General features: G+C 49.5%; 1 long non-coding RNA gene across 1 annotated transcript; it reads left to right on the forward strand.

The window, feature by feature from the left end:
• The first annotated feature begins 15,652 nt into the window (after positions 1-15,652).
• On the forward strand, positions 15,653-19,466 carry LOC128573880 (uncharacterized). The gene is made up of 3 exons (XR_008376565.1): positions 15,653-15,803; positions 17,176-17,300; positions 18,397-19,466. It is a non-coding gene; the product is annotated as an uncharacterized LOC128573880 (long non-coding RNA).
• Positions 19,467-20,415: the final 949 nt, after the last annotated feature.

The raw sequence follows: 20,415 nt of genomic DNA on the forward strand, positions 1-20,415 counted from the left end.
CCCACTTCATACATGTGCTGAGAGCACCGACATCCAAGCAGATAAAGTCAGGCACAAACACATATTCACCTAGAGACACACAAACCCTGAAGTCTTGGCTTGCACCTACAGGTGCATACACACACACTGCACATGTGTACGTGCACACACATACCATATACGTGTCTAAGCACATGCCCACACTGCGCGTATGTGAACATGCCCACACTGTGCACACACGCCCTGTAAAACCCAGGCCCACTGAACATCTCGCAGGAGGAACGGCCATGGAAATCACATCTTTGGCATTTCTGGGCTACCAGCTCTCTCTGGGTTCTTGCTGCCAGTCTCAGCCCTGGGGAGGGACACAGAAAGTTCCTGTTTGCTTGGCTGCCAAATCCCAGTCACCTCTGACCCCGAGAGAGACGGAAACTCCTCCGGCTTCCCGTGAGTCGGCTGAGTGTGGCGTGCCCAGCACTCCTGGGTAGCGTGTGGCATGGAAAGATAAAGCAGGACTTGAGGTCCAGCCCTGAGCAGGCCTGCTGCAGTCCACGCGGCTTCCTTGGCCTCTCTGGGGTCAGGGCCTGGCATGCGGGGGCCTCGCGGGAGGGCTTGGGCTGTGCCCAAGGTTGAATGTCCTCTTTACCAGAAAGACACTGACAACTTTCCTTCCCTGCTTTCCTCTGCTTCTAACACTTCTAGTGGCCTTGGAGAGCTCACTGCCCCACCAGCAGCCAACACCCGCTGCTGCTTTAACCCTTACCAAGCTCTCAGGCTCCAGACTCTGCTACCTTTGGGGATTGGGGGAAGAAGGGCAGGAATTAAGAAGCTGGAGAACCCCAACTCTTCAGCAGAATCTGGACCCCGAAGAGTGTCTTCACCTTGAACAGTTTGTTCATTCAGTCAGTCATTCAAAATATTTGTGCCGTGGATTCAGGAGTGAACAGACAGCCGTAGGCCAAGCAGCGCGTGGGCCAGGCAGCTGGGCACTCTTCTAAGTTCTCTGCATTTATTGTCTCAGTTCATACATCTCCCCAAGGGAGGAACTATTGGGATCCCTATATTTACAGATAAGAAAACTAAGGCATGGAGCTGTGAGTCATCTGTCCGAAGTCATATAGTTAGTAAGTGGCAGGGTGGGAATTCGATCTCGGAGACCATGCTGTATTCACCACAACCTCCCTCCCACTCCCGCCTCTCTGCACTCACCCACCCACATTGGCATCCAGCCACACTGAACCCCTGGGGATTCCCCAAACACATGCTTCCTTGCCACACTCATCTCTCCAGCATGTTCCCTCCCATGCCTGTCCGTGGTCCCCATCTCCTTAGGAGGTCTGCTTTATGATTTGTCCACCACCCACTTGTTAAGCACAGATCGTGACCTGAAGCTTTGAGGACAGCATTTTATATGCTTTCTCTCACCCACCACTCACTGTCACCTGGCGAAGGTTCTAGTGTCTGGCCTTAGTTCACAATCATGAGTAAACTGAAGCAGACAGTGGGCAGGTCATGTTTTGACTCCTGGGACTCAACTCCTCATCTCATCTCAGACTGCATCCTGCTCCGTTTTGGCTTCTGCCACTAAAAGGAAAGTCTTGGGGAGAGGAGAACGGCGTGGAACGGGGGGGAGGAGAAAGAGGGACACAACAGCAAGGCGAGGCTGCTGGCCACTGCGGATCCTGAATGGGGGCCGGTGGGAAGCCGGTTGTAGTGTGACCTTCCAAACTTTTTGCCCTCATTTTATTATCAATACTTTGGAAACATGAAAAGTCTTGCCAGGAGCACCCGTCGACTCCCCACCAATTAGCACTACCTAGGTAGGCTTCCTTTACCATCCCTCTGCTCATCTCACCAGCCACTGAGCCACTTACAACGGCAGACATTCTGCAGATTTTTCAGATCTGAAGAGATGGTCGAAGCTGAGTTCCTTTGGGAAAACCGCTGTGGGTGACCAGGTGATGGGGGATTTTTTTAATTTATCTTTTAATTGACAAATACTAATTATACATACTCATGGGGTACACAGTGATGTTTCAATACATATAATACATACTGATCAGATCAAGGTAATTAGCATATCCATCCTCTCAAAACATTTATCATTTCTTTGTGTTAAGAACACTGAATGTCCTCCTTGCTGCAGAATATATTACTGACTAGAGAATATATTATTGCTAACTACGCTCCTCCTATAGTGGTTATGGGGTCTTTGCTGGGGTTAAAGACCCTATGCACAACTCACATGGGCATAACAGGTACAGACACAAAACACGTACACACACACTCCGGGGAGCAAGGACCCAGGACTTGGAAGGAGGTCTGGGACACCTCAGTTACCCAGCTGGCCAGTTCCTTCCCACCCACCATCCCCACGGAGAAGCCAGGCCCCCTGGGCCCATAGAGGTCACCAGGAGCTCCTGGGGCTCAGGGCCAAGCTGGGGGTGGGGGGGAGGGAGTGTTTCCCTAATTGGTCTGCTTGTTGTTCACCCAGCAGAGGAAACAGCCACTGGCTTCAGCCTCCAAATGACAGGAAACGCCATGGAGGGCTACTCGGGCAGTAATTACTACTTTGAGAAAAGAGGAAAAAAGCTGAGGGGAACAGTTCCAACTCAAATAATCTGCTCATGGGGGGGAAGGGAGGGTGTTCCAAGGAAAAGACATTTTGAAAAGCCTTCAATCAATCTGACAAGCAATTATCTGCTTAGCTGCTGGTACAAATCCCCCAGGAGGGCTGGTGCCCCTCCCAGGAACACAGGAGCCCCACACTGACACTCTGCCCCCAGCCCCCTAGGAGCCAGAAGGGGAGCGTGATTCTGCCTGAGAAAGCTCTGCTCTGGGGCAGCCGTGGTCGGAGGGGGGCAGCTGCCTGACCCTTCCTTCCACCTTGCATACCCAGGTGCACATGCACGCACACACACACAAATGCAGTCTGCCCACTGTGACCCTCTCTGTCCCCAGTGTTGTTGAATAAGCCTGTCCCTCCTTCCCTGGACAACCATGAGCATTCTCACATTTTAGTAATTCATTCAACAAACATTTTTCTTGAAACTTTGTTAGGATGCTGGCAATAAAGACTAGAGATACCCATGGCCTTTAGAATGCAGCCAAAGAAGTCATTGTCATCTGCTCTGTGATTCCTGACTCAGTTAAGCAACACCAAGGATTGGCTGGGAATGTGGGAAGCTGAATTTAGAACTTGGTGTGATGAGACAGGTGCTGGGCCTCTGGAGGGCACCTGGAAACCAGGCTCCTCTCTCCGCAGCCTGACCCAGCCCAGGCCTCCTCCTTTGGCCACCTCTCCTAGCTGTCACTCAGAGAATCCTAGAGCTGGGTGCAGGCCAGACTGGACAAAGAGACCAGGCTTGGCCCCTGCCCTACACTTCTGAACAGATCCAAGAAGGAAGCCCAGCAGCACAGTGCAGGGCCTGTCTGGCTGAGCTCCATGCCCACAGCCCTACACACCTCCCCACTCTGCATGTGTACACGTGTGTACACGTGTTGGTGTGTCTCTCACACACACAGCCCCTCTCCAGCACATTCTGACATCACACGCTCACAGACTGGGCAGACTTAGGGGAAATGTCACCTGGCGATGCTCCCGCACCCCTGGTCTCATGTGAGCAGGCAGGGAGTCACCCTGCACATCCAGCACCTAGGGGATGTGTGCACAGACTCATGTGCTCACACTTGCACACAAACACAGCTTCACACTCCCTTGCACTCACACGAGATTCTCACCTCATCCCACGCCCGGCATCTGCTGAGAGCACATACATTCTCCCCCCCCACACTCACACTCACAGAACCACCAGACACACAAACGCTCAAAACCTGGTGCCACACACTCCACCACGCTCACACAATACACAGCAGATGGCCCTTGTCACATACTCACACACGCAGTCAGATGCCTGCAACACTCTCCTGAACACACCCCAGCACTCCCTGTGCACACACTGCCCAAGACGTTTCCACATGCGGCAGGAGCACATGGGCGGCCAGGAGCCTTGAGCCCGACCCCACCCTCACCCGCGTCACCCACAGGGCTCCCAAGCTTGTTCCCATACATGTACGCCACACACACATTCCCACAACGCACGCCACACTCCATACACATATACCAACACCACCATGTTACACACTACATACAGCACATTACACTACACACACATATACCACACCACACACCACCACAATACACTACACACACACAAAATACACATATCACACCACACACACGCACCACCACAATACACTACACACACACACAAAATACACATATCACACCACACACATGCACCACCACAATACACTACACACACACACACACCACACTACATACAGCACATTACACTACACACACATACCACACCACACACCACCACAATACACTACACACACACACACACACACGGTACACATATCACACCACACATATCACACACCACACTACATATCATTAATTATACTACACACACATCACCACACACACATCACACCGCACACCACCACTTCACACATTACACTACACACACATCACCACACACACATCACACCACACACCTCCCCTTCACACATTATATGTACATACATATAAAACACCCAACACACACCACACATAAACTACACCATACACAAACCATCATACCCCACAACCATACACCAGCACAACACATGTACACAGACGTGCACACACACCCCACACCATCACACATGCCACACACGTGCTCACTAGGAAGAGAAGATGCAGGAGGAAAGCCCCTCAGGCCTGGCGTGGGCCCTGGAAGGGAGGGCAGGCGGGGAAGGGGCAGCTGGTGGGAGCTGCTCCGAATCCTGGTCAGCACCAAGGTAGGAAGCCCAGGTCCAAGAGGCCCGTGAGGACAGAAATGGGAAATGGACTCCTCAAGCCAGAGTCTGGGCGAAGATTGCTCACAGAGGCAGTGTGAGGAGGGTCGGAGCCTGGCCGGCAGGGAGCCCAGAGCCAAGATGGCAGAGACCTCAGGGGACGGGTCGCCAGCCTGAAGCATGGTGACAGCTCCCCCCATGCAGGCTCTCCGTCAACCCGGAGGCACAGCTCCGGAGACTGCTTCCAGTCACAGCCCACTACAGGTGGGGCCAGACTCTCAGACGGGTGCAGAGATAGGTCCAGGGTCGCAAGGTTTTAGCAGAAGAATCAGAACTTAAACCCACTTACTGCTAACTCTAACGTCCGTACTGTGAACCCCTCTGAGATATCAACAGCCTGATGAGCTACTCCATGGAAAGCACTTACACAGAGCAAGTGCTGGATAGATGGAGGCTGTTTTCATCTCCATCGCTGTCCACCTTGGAATCCAAAGAAGGTCTCATAGGCAAAGCGGAGTGTGCTCCTGGGAAAGCCAGGTAAGAAACACACGAAAATCAGCACTTGGGCCTTGGGTGCAGATCAACACACAAGCTCCACGTCCAGACAGGTCAGCCCTACACACAGCTTAGGGCAGAAGGACTAATTCCAGGTGTGCCCTCAGTGGTTGGAATCTGCTGACCAGCCACTCGGGCCCTGCACAGAGCTGACTGGAGTGGCCGACCCTGACCCTAGCAGGCCCTGTCTGACGCTGCAGCCCTGGGACAAGAGTCTGTGGCCTGGAAGGACATTGAGCCCACTTCACCCAGAGGCAGGGGCCCTTGCAGCACCCACCACACTCACAACAGCAGCTCCCATGCTCTAAGACTCATGGATCTCTCCAAGACCATCACAAGGAAGGGACAGGAGCACACACGTGTGTGTCTGTGTGTGTGTGTGTGCACAGTAAAATGATCCTTCTCACCTGGCACAGGAGGGAAGAGGCTGTTTGCTCTCCCAGCACATTGCATTTTGCCCTCATTGTTTGGCAAGACACTCCTGTTGCACTAGTAGGCAGGCACATTGCTCACTGTGTTCCCAAGAGGACACAGCCTCAGATTTCATGACGAGAGCAGCTCAGGTACATGATTGGCCCAAATTAAAGCCGACCAACCCCCATCTCCCGACTGCACTGCACAAAAGCAGAAACGCCCCCACTTGCAAAAGAGCTAGGGCAGACCTAGCTAGGGATGACCACTGTCCATCCGTCTAGCTATCCATTTCATCTTGGCTTATTGACGCCGACATGTGCCCAGCCCTGTGCCCAGCATTGGAGATGCAGGGACAACCAAGTCGCTGTTCGTTCTCTTCCAGATGCAATGTCCAGAAGTGGAAACAGGAGGAGCGGTGCCCTCAGGAGGGGCAGTAGTAGCAGGGAGGGAGCTTTGGCAACACGCAGAACTGGGGTCAGACTCCAGCTCTGTCCCTTCCTAGCGATGCAACCTTGGCAAGTTACCTGTTCTCTGCAAACCTCCATCTTCTCCCAGTGGAATCAGGATGATGAAGGTAGCCATCTCCTTTTTGCTGTTGAGGAGGTGACAGGAGACACTGCTTGTAAAGTGCTGAGCACCAGGCCTGGCACGTTCAGACTCTCCGTTAGTGTCAGCTGGTGTCGTTATTGCCTTCTGGGAGGTGGATATAACAACACCCGGCCTCTCTGCCTTTACAATGAGGTTGTGCCAAATAAGATAATGCGTGGCGAAAGTGCTTTATGAATGGCAGTGTGTTTATTTTATTACTCACTCATTCAGCAAACGTCCCTTGAGAGTCTGCAAAGTGCCAAGGCTGGAGCCAGGATTGAGGTCATTGTACACGAGGAAGACACAGATGTAGCTGCGGAGTCTGGCATCTGGAAAGGAGGATCAGCCTGTAAATAGTCCATTCACAGGTCTGGTAAGATAAGGAGAGCAGTGAGAGCTCCCACAGAGGGGCTCACAAGTGGAGAAGCCAAGCACGGCTTCCTGGAGGAAGGGGAATCAGTCTCAATGCTGCAAAGGTGAATGAGCATTGAGCCTTTGCATATTCATTCTGACCCCAGAGGGGTGGGCAGGTTTTGCATGTTACCTTTCCAGGGTACTGAGAACTGTTGCAGGAGCTCCAAAGACAGAAATCTGAGAAGCCCAGAGGCAGGTGGACCCAAGGTTAGCTGGAGGACCAGAGGAGGAAAGGCCACTCAAGAGGGGGAGCCAAGGAGTATAAGCAAGGCTGTGCATACTAGCTGGCAGTGGGGACACCAGCTGGAGAGGCCATGAAGCCAGGAAGCAAAGGGTAGGACACAGGGCCAGGGCTCCTGGCCCCCCCAGCCCACACCAACATCTTCCACACGGTGAAGTTGGTAGAGACAGAACTGGAACCTGGGCCTGGCTGTCACATGTCCCTCTGCTTGTCAGACCCATTAGGGGTGCTCAGTTCTGATCTGGGTGACAGGCTTCTGTTTGCGGTGGCCAAACTGATCACCTCATGCCCCCCCCCAACACTCTCCATCTCTGTCCTCTCATGAACCCCCATGAACTCCTCTCCCTCTGAAATTCTTCAAATCAGTCCTTTTTTACTGGTGATGGAAACCAGACTCCAGTGACCCACCTCAAACTACACACACACACTCGCCCTATAAACATCCTTTTGCCTCCCACATCCCCCAAACAACTTACCTGTCACTAGAACCCAATGCGGGGGGAGCCTTTGGCCCACATCCACCCCAGGAAGCCACATTAGCAACTTCATTCATCAGGGACAGGTTTGAGCTTCTATTGTCTGCTGTAATCATTTGTTTATTTCAGCTTTGGCGGCAGCCCCAGTTTATTACAATTGTTACTGTCTGGCATGGGAGAGAATATACTTGCTTTTCATGAGCGGCAGGAATGGCATTCTTGCATTTTGCAGCAAAAGGTTCACCTTATTCATTGCCACCCAAAATACCAGATAATGGTGCACCTTTTAGGGACAAGACACAAATACAAGAGGGTCCTTATGTAACAAAAGCAATCAGTGTAACCTGGTTCTGTATACCCTCAATGAATTCCCAACAATAAAAAAAAAGTAAAAAAGAGAGGACATAAATCCATTGATACGTATAATATATATACATCTTTGAATCTACAAATAATCATTTTACTTTTTTATTTTATTTTAATTTTATTTTAAAAGAATAAGGAATAAAAGTTTATCCAGTAGCAAACAAAATAAACAATAATACTTAATGCTGGTGAGGTCGCCCTGAAATTGCTAAACAAGCAAACTTTGCTGGAGGCAAAGCAAATTAGAACAGACATGGAAAGTAAATTGGAAAATATGTTTCACAAACCACAAAAATGTTCTTACCCTGAGACCCACTGATTCTGCTTTGGGGAATTTATCCTAAGGAAATGAGACAAACAAAGAGAAATGCTCTGTGGAAAAAAGAAAAGTGCTCACTGAAACATTATTTAGAACAAGGGGAAATTGAAAGTAAAATCCAACAATACTCAGCATCGATTTGATGAAATAATAGGTCACCACTAACCATGATCATCCACAGGACTAGTGCACCGAGCAAAGGCGTGAAGGCACCTTTACACTGGGTTCACCTTTCAAGTTTATTACCAAGACCAGGATGTACAAACTATGTCTTAACATAAAAGTCGCTGCTCTGGAAAGGCTAGGCTGGTAGCCTTATGGGCAACAGTTTTTGCCCTCGTTTTCTGAACTTTCAGTTGGGTTTTATGTTGGTTTTATAGTTTTCTTTTAACTGGAGCTAACAAATGAGCATGCTTCACACGAGAACTACAAACGGCACCTAATTAGAAAGTGTAGCTTTCACAAGACCCTCAGTCTGTCTGGCCCTCATTTCCGTCTTCCCTAAGATCATCTGCCCCATAAATGTAGTGTGGGAAGTAGACAGACCTGGAAAGTCTTTTTAAGTCTTTAATGAAGAATGCGTTTGTTAAAACAATGCCTAATGGCTGTTGAGCACTTAATGTCTATCCCTAAAGTCTGATCCTCACAATGACCCTGCAGAGTGAATAATATCATCCCCATTTTACAGATGAGGAAACTAAGACTTGGAGGCAATGGAAACTTGCCCCAGAATGGCACAGGTGGCGAGGCGTGGAGCCGGTATTCTAATCCAGGACCCTCTAGCTCCACACTTTCTGTTTTGTTGTTAGGCTGTTCCCAATTCACGTGGATTATTTTTCTTAAATGGATATATTTTCAAAGACATTTAGTCATTAAGAGAAGTTTGAAGTCATGGCATAAAGGGGCTTCAGGGGGCCCATCCAGTCTGCTGGGGAGGCTTTTAAGCCCCGTAAAGGAGCGGAGGACTCCAGGACTCTGGTTGCTGGCAGAGGACTGGCATAGCCGGTGGCTGCAGAGCTACTGGGTTCAAGCACTCCAAAAGAAAGAGTCCACTTTACCAAGAATGTACCCCAATAACCGCAGGAACAGGCCCCAAAGAAGAAAGAGGGCTGGGGGAGCCCCTGATTGGCTCCCGGTGATGTCATGCCACAGCCCCAAATGCCTGTAAAAGGGCCTGCTCCAGGCAGCTTTATGGGGGCCTTGGTGTCTGCACACTCCCTCCCTGGCAGCCAGGCCAACATGACAGCTCCTGTCCGCCGCACCCCCTCCCTGCCTCCTGCACGTCCCCAGCCTCCTTGCCCTGGCCTCTCCCACCCTGTAATTACTGCAGTGCCCGGCTTTACGGGCTCCGAAGAGGGGCCGTGGAGCAGCAAGAAGATGCTCCTTGAAAGGAACCCAAGAGTCTTCCCAGAAGGGCTTCTTCCTCCCTACTCTCTCAGGGGCTTAAGAAAAAGACTCAGGCAACCCCTGTGGGGCCTGGCCTCTTCATTCACCCTCCCAGCTCCCAGGTCTTCTAACTGGCTCCACTGGTTTGCACTTCCCTGCCAATAGCCCTTCCGTTGCTTCCCAGGGCTCTTTGGATAAAATATAAATTGCTCCCTGCAGCCTCCAAGTCTCTGCATGGTCCAGGATCTGCCTCAAAACTCACAATTCCCCACCTACTCCATGGACTCGCCATAATGACCCCACACACACCATTCTCTCTCTCTTACACACACATACACACACACCCCACCACCACCACCACCAACCTCTCTTGCCTCTAAGCTTCCTCACATGCTAGTCCTCCTGCTGTAACACTTGTCCCTCCTTTCTCTCTGCTCACCCCCCACTCCCATTAGTTAAATAACCCCCAGTCATGCTTGAAGTATCAATCTAAATTTCTCTTCCTCTACAGATCTCTTCTGGACCCTTTCCCCCTCTGGGCTAGGTGCCCCCTCTTCTAGGCTCACAGAGCCCCACCCCCACCCCGCTTTGCCCCATGTCTCAATCACTTGGATTCCCCCAGAAGCAGATTCTACAATGAAGATTCAAGTGCAGGTAGTTTATGTGGGAAGTGATTCTAGCATCCACTGGCAGGGGAGGGAGAAGTGACAGGAGAAGGACGCAGCCGGTAAAGGGTGTGTGTCAGGCAAGTTCCTACTGCAGCAACCAGAGGTTCATTCTGCTGGCATCGCCGGGATTCAGCGTGAGGCCCACACTTCTGCATTATCTCAGCCCGGAGACGGGAGCCAGGGTATCAATCCACCAGCCCCATCAGTCTGGTTGGGAGCTATTCATGATGAATGTGTATTTTCTGACTGGCCATGAGCATAAACACAATGAGCTTTGGCAAGAAGAGAAAGTGCCCCAGTGGGGATCGAGGAGTCGGGTGGGAGTCAGGTGGTGAGTACTGCCAGCAGTGAGATCCAAAAGGATATTAGTAGAGCCCTGACATCCACTCTACCCCATCACGGCCCCACCATCCCGCACTACGGTTTCCTATCCCTTCTGTCTCTTCAACAAAACAATAAGCTTCATGCAGGCAGGCATCTGTTTTGTTTCATTTATTGCTGTATTCTCAGGGCCTACCACAGTACTTCACACATTTGGTGAATGAACCAAAATTATGTCCCACTTGGAATGGAAGTGTCCTCACTTTTTTAGCTAGCAAACCCAAAGATCCAAGAGGCAGACTGCAAGAAGAAACTTGGATCACCCTCTATTATTGTAAATGTTGGCCAGAGACTCCAAGAGCCACCCTGCCTCTGGAAGATCCATAGGCAAGGACAAAAGTAAGCAAAGCCAGAAGACTGGATTCAAACCCCAGCTTTCTCAATTGCTGTGTGGCCTTGGGCCTGTTGCTCAACCTCTCTGTGCTTCAGTTTCCTCAGCTATTATAACCTCATAAGGTATGCATCACTAATAGCATTATTACAAAGTTAAAATGAAACAAAGTACTGTGAATGGAACCTATTTCATCATCAATAAAATAATCCCTACCTCCCAACCAAAAAAGAAGCTGCCTAGATCCCCCAAAAAAGATTTTTATGGAGAAGCCAACAGAACCCTCAACCTTAAGGATCACTTGATACAAGCCCCTACCTGGTGCCAAGCATCCTGCTAATGGTGTCATACCTGTCACAGCTCACCTACTACCACAGGCCTGTCTTCAGTAGCACTTTTAACACACTGTGATGTGAGCACCTCCAGTGTCAGGAAACTCCCTACATCACAAAGGAACCAGATCAGTTTTCAGGCAGCTCTAAATGGTTAAACTGAGGGATATGATTCATGGTGACAGTGGAGCTCTCTTTGTCCCCCACAACAGCCCCTCGGAGGTATAAGGGAGTGATCCTGCCCCATCAGCTTTCTCTCTCCAGTATCAGGAGAGCGACTCCCCACAGAACATAGCTTTGAAGTCCTATGTCTCCAAGATCTGTCTTCCCTCCCCTGGAAGGACTCCAATGTCTCTGAATTAAATGAGAAGCAGCCCTGAGGGTGATCTGGCCAGCAAAGAACACAGTGTGTCTCACTCCCCTGCTTGGGACACCTGCTTCTATTCTTGCAGTCAAGAGTTGCATTAGCATTTTGGCAGCTGGAACACACTGCGTGGCCCTGGGCAAACCACTTGGTTTCTCTGAGTCTCCGTGTCTAACTATAAAGTGGAGACAATAGAGGTACCTATCTCATAAAGCTACTGGGGTGATTCAATGGAATTATACACGCACAGCACTTATCACAATACCAAATAAGTGTTAGGCAGTATTAGGAGCCAGCTAAAAGCTACAATTAGGCCTTATTCACATGAGTTCTTAATACATTGGGTTTTCCCCACCTTCGGTCTTTCCCAACAAAGTCAGTGAGCTGTCAGACTTTAACTGAATCAATGTCAAATATGTTGACTAAGGTGAGAACAAAGAAGACCCTTGGGTATACTCTGGAGACCTTCCATCAATAACCCAGTGGGTCCATTAATTACCATCCCACGAGAATGTTCTGCACCCAACCGCCTCCCTCCCTCTCGTGTCCTCTGGATGTGGGTGCTCCGAACCCTGACGACTCTGTTGTGTCCATCTCTTTATCTGCAGATTCTTGCTGAGCGACTGGTCCAAGAACATAAGTTGAATTTCCCCTGTCCGTGGATGGCCCAAAGCCAGTCTGTGAGGTCTCTGCTTTCACTCTCATTTGACATAAAAGAACGTGAATGGTGACAAAGATGGCCATTACTGAGTACTCGCTGGCTCCCCAAACCCTCACTATGGTCTCAGCCTCGTGGAGCGTTCCTGCCTCCACTATTCAGAAAAGGAAACAGACTCGGGTGACTTACCTGATACCCTCCAGATACTCAGCGATAGAACCAGGATTTAAAGCCAGGCTTACGAAGCTACAAGCCTCCTTCCTCCTCTGCCTTTGCCAAGACTAAAACTTGAGTCGGGAGCACCTGGGCACGCAGCTAGCTTACTGTCTCCTCACAGATGATCTGCAATGGCATAAACCATCGATGGCAGCTTTAAAGCAGCCATAAATCCTCTGACATTACTTCCAGAGAGATGTGGGAATCTAGGGTCCTTCTCTCTGAAACAGAGTAACTTGTGACTGTCTGCACCAGTACAATTCACAAGGGACACTATGTGACTTGCTAGCTTTTGTCATAACATGCCACACTACTTACACTCTATTTAATGGAGCAGCTGCACTAACAGTCACGAGCCACCTTAAGAAATTCTACTGCCCTCCTTACCTAAGACCTCAAGGACAGATGGAGGTGCTCCAGCTGAAGGGGGGCCCAGTCTTTGGCCAGCCCAGCCCAGACACTGCGGTGAAAAAGGAAGTGGATCCCCCAGGCCTACCCATTGGAATCATCCCATCTGAGGCCCCAGAAGTCCCGGAGCAGAGAAGAGCTCTCCCAACTGTACCCTTTCCTAATTCCTGACCCACAGAGCCTGTGAGAGTACTACAAGGGCCCAGGAAGTTGTAGGGCGATGTGTTCTATAGCAAGAGAAAATTAGAAAAGCATCTGATAACCCAGCTCCTCATTACTCAATGCTTTGAACTTGTCTATGAAACACACACACAATTTCCAAAGTCAGACGTTCCACATGGCTGAGTAAGAGGCCAGGCTTGCTAGGGACCTGAGCTTCAGCACCCTGAAGATTTTGGGCATCCCATCTTTTCGCTCCTCGGTGGTTATTGCATTGCCACATTGTACCAGGCCCTGTGCTAGGGACACTGACACAGTGATTTAAGAAAAAAAATAGAAACAGGCTTTGCCCACAGAAGCTCATGGCCTAGTGGGGAAGACAGATAGCAGACAAGTAATTAAGTCACACATGGAGATGCACAGCCTTTGGGTCATCTAACTATGTCTGGCAAATGGAGCAAGGACAGACCCATGAAGGTGAACATCTGAGGGACGGACCACGAGGTGCACCTGACTTGGAAGAGGTAGGCACGGAGAACATCAGACAGAGAGGGTGGCCTGAGGGGAGGCCAGGTTGAGAGTGGGCATGGGGCACTCAAGGGCACAACGGACAGCGGGTACGGCCAGGGCAAAGACACTGAGGCAGCGTGGTGACAGGGATGGTGCAGGGGCCAAATGGCTGGGTTATACCAGCCAGGGTTCTCACCCAGCTCCAAGTCCCAAAGTGCTGGACAACTGACCACCCCTGCTTCTCAGAGCTCCCTGGCATCTCTCCCAGCTCTCCGACTGCTCCTTCTCGGTTTCTCTGGCCACCCCCTCTTCCTCCAATCCTTGCTATAGTGTGAGCCTTCCCTCTGGTATTTCTCAGCTGCCGGTGTGCTCTTCTGATAACCCAAACATGTTAGGTCAAAACATATGAAATGGCAATATTTGATCATGTTGGAGCTTAAAAATAAAATTTCAATGGTTCAGCTTTTCATTTTAAACCATCTTCCTTTTCAAGATGTCTTCTAAGTCCCAATCAGCAAAACAAGTCTTGACATGATTTTCTGAGGTTGGTTGTTTTTAAAGAGCTTTCCAAATAGGAAATTAAATAATAATTTGTATTAAAATTATGTTATACACGCACTTTGAATTACACCAAGTCCCTCCAGCTATACCTCCAGAGACCCTGTCACCCTACCTCCCAGATATAAGACTCTGCTCTGTTTTGGCTCCACCTCATTTCCTCACACTGTTCCATGTAACCAGGAAGGTCCCTAAAAGCATCAAAAGTCCCACAGAGAACTGAGGACAATAGTAGATTGGAGAGGTGGAATCTCAGAACAAAATGAGTTCGGGGATAATTCCAGGGATTGCCGAGATGGTCCATAGCAGGTGCCCAGGAAATGTGTGCAGAATCTAAATCTAAAAGGCCCAAGAATTTCTCTCTACCCCAAACCCAGGAATTTGGTATAACGATAAAGGGACAAAGAAGCCTCTAAGACTTGCTTCTCCTATCAGCCAGCCAGATTCTGTTGCAAACAGGGGACCTAAGGTCTGGGATGGAGCACAGTGTGCCCCAGATCTTGCCTTGAAGTTGAAGTTAGGGCCAGAACCCAGCTGCTCTGTCTGCCCCTTCACCTCTGCACAATGGGGGCAAGAGTCCTGTGTGACCAGGCCTGAAGCCAAATGCTGCTCACATGCACTGCTGTTTGCTCAAAGGAGCGGGTCTGTGGCTGTCCAGTCACATGTCAGGCAGTGAAGTGTGAATGACCAGACAGAGGAACGAGAGCGGGGGTAGGGCAGATTACCCCCAGAGATTCTGAGAAATTGGGTAAAAGTGCACCATCTCTGGGGCTACCCGGGGTTAGAGATTTGGCACACTCTTCCCCAGGACAGCCAGGCACTTTCTCAGACCTGCGAATCCTGGTTTTTGTCCCTAGGTGGTAGGGACTCTTGCTTGTCCATAGAATTGGCCCACTCAGAGGTGAACGATGGTTCTGGGCGTTGGCAGAGCCTATGTGGTCAGGCCAGGCTCTATCTGAGGTGCACACGTGTGCCAGGCAGAGCCACAGAAAGACAGGCACCAAGAGCAGCCCAGCCATCCTCACTTCTAACCAATATTTACTACCATCTCTTTGGTGCCCACAGGAAAAGAAAGGAAATAGCGACCCTCCCCTGGCCCCCAGGAGGGGCTCAGAGTCTACAGAAGAAGCTGAGGACTGGGCAGAATCTACCAGGTACCAAGTGCCTCCCTGCCCCTTTTAATTGAATCTGCCCAACCAGCCTCTGGTGAAGGGAGTATTAGCATGTGGCAGCCGAGCAGACTAAGGCACAGGCAGACAACTGGGCATGCCTGTGGGAATTTCCACGAGAAGCAGATGCCGTCTGCCTCTGCTCACCATTTAATCCCCAGTGGCTGGCACGCTAAGAGGCAGATGCCCAGTAGATCTCTGTTGAATGAGCAAGTGAATGACTGACAAAGTGGCAGAAGCAGGATTGGAACCCACTCCACCTCTCCCAAGGTCAGGGTGCATGCTGATTGGCAGACACCGTAAAAAGTTCACTAAGTCAACACAAAGCAGTGCGGCACAGAGACTACAATGCCGGACAGACTTTGGGAGGCGGGTGGCCCGTGAAGCAGAGATCATTTGATTAAGGTTTTGAAGCTTAAGGAGAAGTTTTCTAGGCTGGCCATTCATTCCCTCCAAGTGTTTGGTAAGTACCCGTTGTATGCCTGGCACTGTTTCAAGAGCTTGGGGTGTATCAGTGAAGGAGAGAACACCTCTGAGCTCAGGGGATTTACATTCAAGAGGACCAGGCCAGAGGACATTCTAGGCAGAGGGAATAGCACAAGGAGGAGGAAAAAGGTGTGTCTTGCATAGGAAGAATATGACATTTATCAAGTAGAATGGACTTGAAGGTGAAATGGGAAGAAGCTGTAAGAAATGGGCCGGGGTCAGAAGGTTCTGAATGCCCCAGAACAGAAGAGAAAAAAGGGAGGGTTTCAGATTTGGGGAAGAGAAGAGTCAAGTTCAAACTCACTGGCCTAGTGTTCTTGGATGCGTTAATGATTATTTTTTATACCCATTTTGTGTGTTTTTCTCCTTTTTTTTTATTTTCTCTATACATGTGATTATTTGATTTCCACTTTTTGCCTTCACAAAATTAAAAAGGCTTAAAATTTAATAACAATAACAATGTTTAAGATAAGGGCTAGAAACAAAAACCTCATAAAGAATGAATGAAGATAAATACATTCAGAAAAGAAACCAGATGATTGCTGCAACGAAATATTGAGCAGTAATAATTATAAAAATAATGCAAAAAGAGTAGCATTCACATTGTTAGATAAGAGTATGTTTATCATAGAATGCTTCGACTCTGAGGAGTCATCAATTAACTTATTATTTTTTTTTCAGAGTCTCAAAAAATAGACAACTAATATTTATAAATAAAATAGAAGATAATTTAAAAAAACAGATCATGCCAAAATCATGCCAAATCTTATAGACAACAGAAAAAGAAGAAATACTTCAAAATCATTCTACTTCAACTGGATATACCTGATATTAAAATTGGAAAAAAATATATTATTATAAAGGAAAATTACAAACATATTTCAATTATAAATGAGGATGGAATATTCTAAACAACATATTAACAAGTTGAATTAAAAATTAATGTTCAAGTAATGTACTTTGGTCAAAATTAAATCCAATTTATGTGAGAATTAGGCACTATTTTCTTTTTTTTTTTTCTTTTCCTTTTTCTCCTATTTTAAGCCATAGATAGAACCATGGAAAATCTGGGTCTCCAGAAACAATTTTTTAGTGCCATTAACAGAAAAAAATATATTATTTTTGCCAATTATTCATCTTTTTATATCTGATATTGATTTTGGTATTGAAAAAATGTTCATGTCCGCGTTTAAAGCTGGAATCTTTATGTCAGGTATCCAGGCTTCAGCGTAGATGGTTAAGTTGCTGATAAAATATGTGACATGTTTTAATTTCTTTACATCAATCAATCAATCATGTGTGATGCCTTTGGCAGGAAAAAGATAGAAAACAAGCTTTTATTTTATTAGGAAGCTGAGGTTGTCAACATTTCCAAATGAGAGGTTGCCTGACCCATGTTGCTGCAGATTGTTGGAGAAAAAGTTGAAGTAGATAACTCCAAGGCTGAATTTGGATGTGGCTCTGCAGAAAATAGGTGAGTGGCAGGCCTTGTGTCCAAATAGGACCCACTGAGGCATGGGGACATGGGTGGAACAGAGGTTGGGGGCAGCTCCACCTACAGTGAGCAAAAAGTGAGAAAATGACAGATGAGCTCTGCTCGGGCCAGTGGGGCTGCCTGGCCAGGTCAGGAAGAGGATTCCAAGGACCAGTGGCAAGTAAGAAGTGGGAGTAAAGCAACCAAAAGCAGGGAAGGCAAGGAATGGTAAGGTCTCTATAAGCCAGGGATGGGGAGTTGATGGGGACACAGACAGGAGCAAGGTGGACAGCCGGGTCTACAGAGACTAAGGAGCCAGCAGGGGCCAAGTAGAAAGTGCACCCAGCACAGAGCCTAACCCACAGCAGGTACTCAGTGAGTATCTACTAAGTGAATGGTCTTGACCACCAGGCCAACTGCCTTTTTAGATAGCGTTGGTTCACTGGATACTTTTTATGTGCTCAGAGGTACCCTTGCTAAAGACCTCTCATTCATTCATTATCTCATTTTACAGATAGGAAACGAAGGCTCAGAGAGGTTTAGTGGCTTAGCCAGTACCACAGAAGCTGTTAGGTAGTCGAATCAGGTCTTGAACTCAGTTCCATGTGAGTCCAGCACCTATGGTCTTGATCTCCTGGGATCTTATCCTCCAGGAGGAGAAAGTGCAAAGACCAGGCCACAAATGATTTTTGTGGGCCCCTTTCTCCATAAAACATATTATAAAACTCTCATTTATGGCTATTTACATAAAGACGAATATAATGCAGAGTGGATTGTATTCATTTTTTCTTCTAACTTTAAAGAAATTAAAACATTTCCATGGATCCCTAAAAGTATCCTGGGCTGTGATGATAGGCAAGGTATCTGCTGGTCTGCTGATGAGGCCGGCCCTGGCCCAACACGCTTCAATGTATGATCTCTATACCTGAGAAAGCAATTGGTCCCCTTTCAAACTAACTAGAACAGGTCTGTGGAAGTGTAGCCCTTGGAGCCTGCCCAGTGGGTTAGGGGGATGCCCAAGGCACATGTCAGGGGCCCTGCAGGAGGTCACCCCAAGCTGTGGTACCTCTGGAGACACTCCCACCTCTTCATCCAGACAGGCAGAGAGAAGAGAGGCCCAGATGCTGAGACAGACCAGCCCAGGTTCCTGCACCCAGAGCAAGACCAGGAAAGTCCAGCCTGTCTCAAGCACCTGCCCTGCTCTGCCCTAGAGATGGACAAAGCCATGGACCCCCGCAAGCTTACATCTGCTTCCTGGGAGGAGTTGGGCCGCCATGGGTGACCTTTGGCATCTCTGCATGAGGGGAGTTGCAGAGCCCACAAGCCCAAGTTCACTCTACTTTAGCTGCCTGAGGTCTCAGTATCTCTCATCTGCAATCAAAGCCACCCTTTCTAGGGCTTGCTGACAACCCTGCAAACCCACCATGTGCACCATTTGCACCTTTCTGAAAGAAACATGAACAATGGTAACCTCTGCCCTGAACACTGCACCTATTCAGTGTTCAAGCCAACTCCACAAAGGAGGAGCTATTATTCCTATTAGAAACCAATCAGGTCAGGAAACTTGCTCAAGTTCATGCAGCAGTTAAATGCCTGTGTCAGGATTAGAACCCCACCTGTCTGCTTCCAAAGCCTGAACAGGCCACCCTGCCTCTTGGACCCCTGCTGCTTCCCAGATTAAATTATTCAACGCTTCCTACTGCCTCTTGGATACAGCCTCAACTCCCTGGTCTGGCTTTCTAGGCCTGTCCTAGCCTGACCTTAACCAACCCGGGAAAGACCTTACACATACACAGTGCTCCCACCTAGGGCAGCAGGCCCCTGTGGGCCGTCCAGAGCCATCATCTTCTCGTACCACACACATACCCTTTCACCTTTGCAAATGCAGTTCCCTCAGCCTGGAGTATACTTTATGATGGAGAAAGTTTCTAGGGGATGGGGCCCAGGGCTTTGAGTCAGTCTGACCTGGGTCTGAATCCCATCACTGCCCCGGGTCCAAATGCACGGCTTCGGACAAGCCAAAAGTTCCTCTCTGTGGACACTGATTTACCCAACCACACAACTGGGAACTCACTGAAAAGGGACATGGGCTGTCACAGGCACTCACTGGGAATTCAGTGGATGTTCTCAGCTGAGCCCACCCTGGTCACCCTCCATCCCACCTGTCCATCTGTCATCTCTAGTGTCACCTCCCCTGAGATGCCTCCGTGGTGACTCCCCCAGACAGGCAAAGCAGTGAGCCTCACTGGGCCAGCACAGGGCCAGCCACGTGCTGTGTGTGGGGAGGAGAGAGAGGGAGGAAGGAGAAAGCGTTGAATGGGTCAGAGGAGGGCTGTTGGGGGTTGATGAGTGAGATTGGACAATGGAGAATAATAGTGGAAAACAGTGATTCGGCCCAGAATGGCAGGGCGCAGGAAGAAGGGTTGCCCAGGGAGTCGGCTATGTAGACAGACCCATCATTTCTCACGGAGTGGACCCCATGCTCCACTTGCCCCCCTCTCTCCAACGCACCTCAGACTCAATTAGAGCCCCAACAGCCCTTGCTGGACTGAGTGGAGAGCTTCAAGAAGCAGAGTCATGGTTGACCCCACTTTGCTTGCTGCCTGGACTTAGAGGTAGTTTCTCAATGCAGTTTTCCCTCTTCCCTCTAGGCCAGGCCTTGTGCAGAGCCAAGGAATCAGATGGGGGTGGGTTGGGGCGGGGGTGCCTGCTGGCTAAGCCAGGATGAGCAAAGGCAAGGCCCCCATCCCCCAACCCCTCCAATCCGCACCAGTCCTGTTTCCTTGTCTCCTCTCACCTCTCCCAACCCCTCCTCCCCATCCCCCACCCTTCTCTCCTCCTCCCTTAGGGTCTCCATCCCTCCCAGAGAACCCTAGTAATAACAGCCTCCAAACCAGTCCGACAGGTCCCAGCAGACTGACTGGCCCAGCCCTGCCGCAGAGGCAGGTAAGGAGGCGGGGCAGTGACTCCCCAGCTGCTGGCTAACTGAAAGCACCAATTATCTCTGCAGTCCCCTGGCCTTCCCCGCTGGGGGTGGAGTGGGTGGAGGGGGGCTAGGGGACGGGAAGGAAATCCTGCACACAGCAACCACATCTCAGACCCCATCGCTGCACTT

Source organism: Nycticebus coucang, chromosome 21 (genome assembly GCF_027406575.1).
Source record: "Nycticebus coucang isolate mNycCou1 chromosome 21, mNycCou1.pri, whole genome shotgun sequence".
Taxonomy (NCBI): domain Eukaryota; kingdom Metazoa; phylum Chordata; class Mammalia; order Primates; family Lorisidae; genus Nycticebus; species Nycticebus coucang.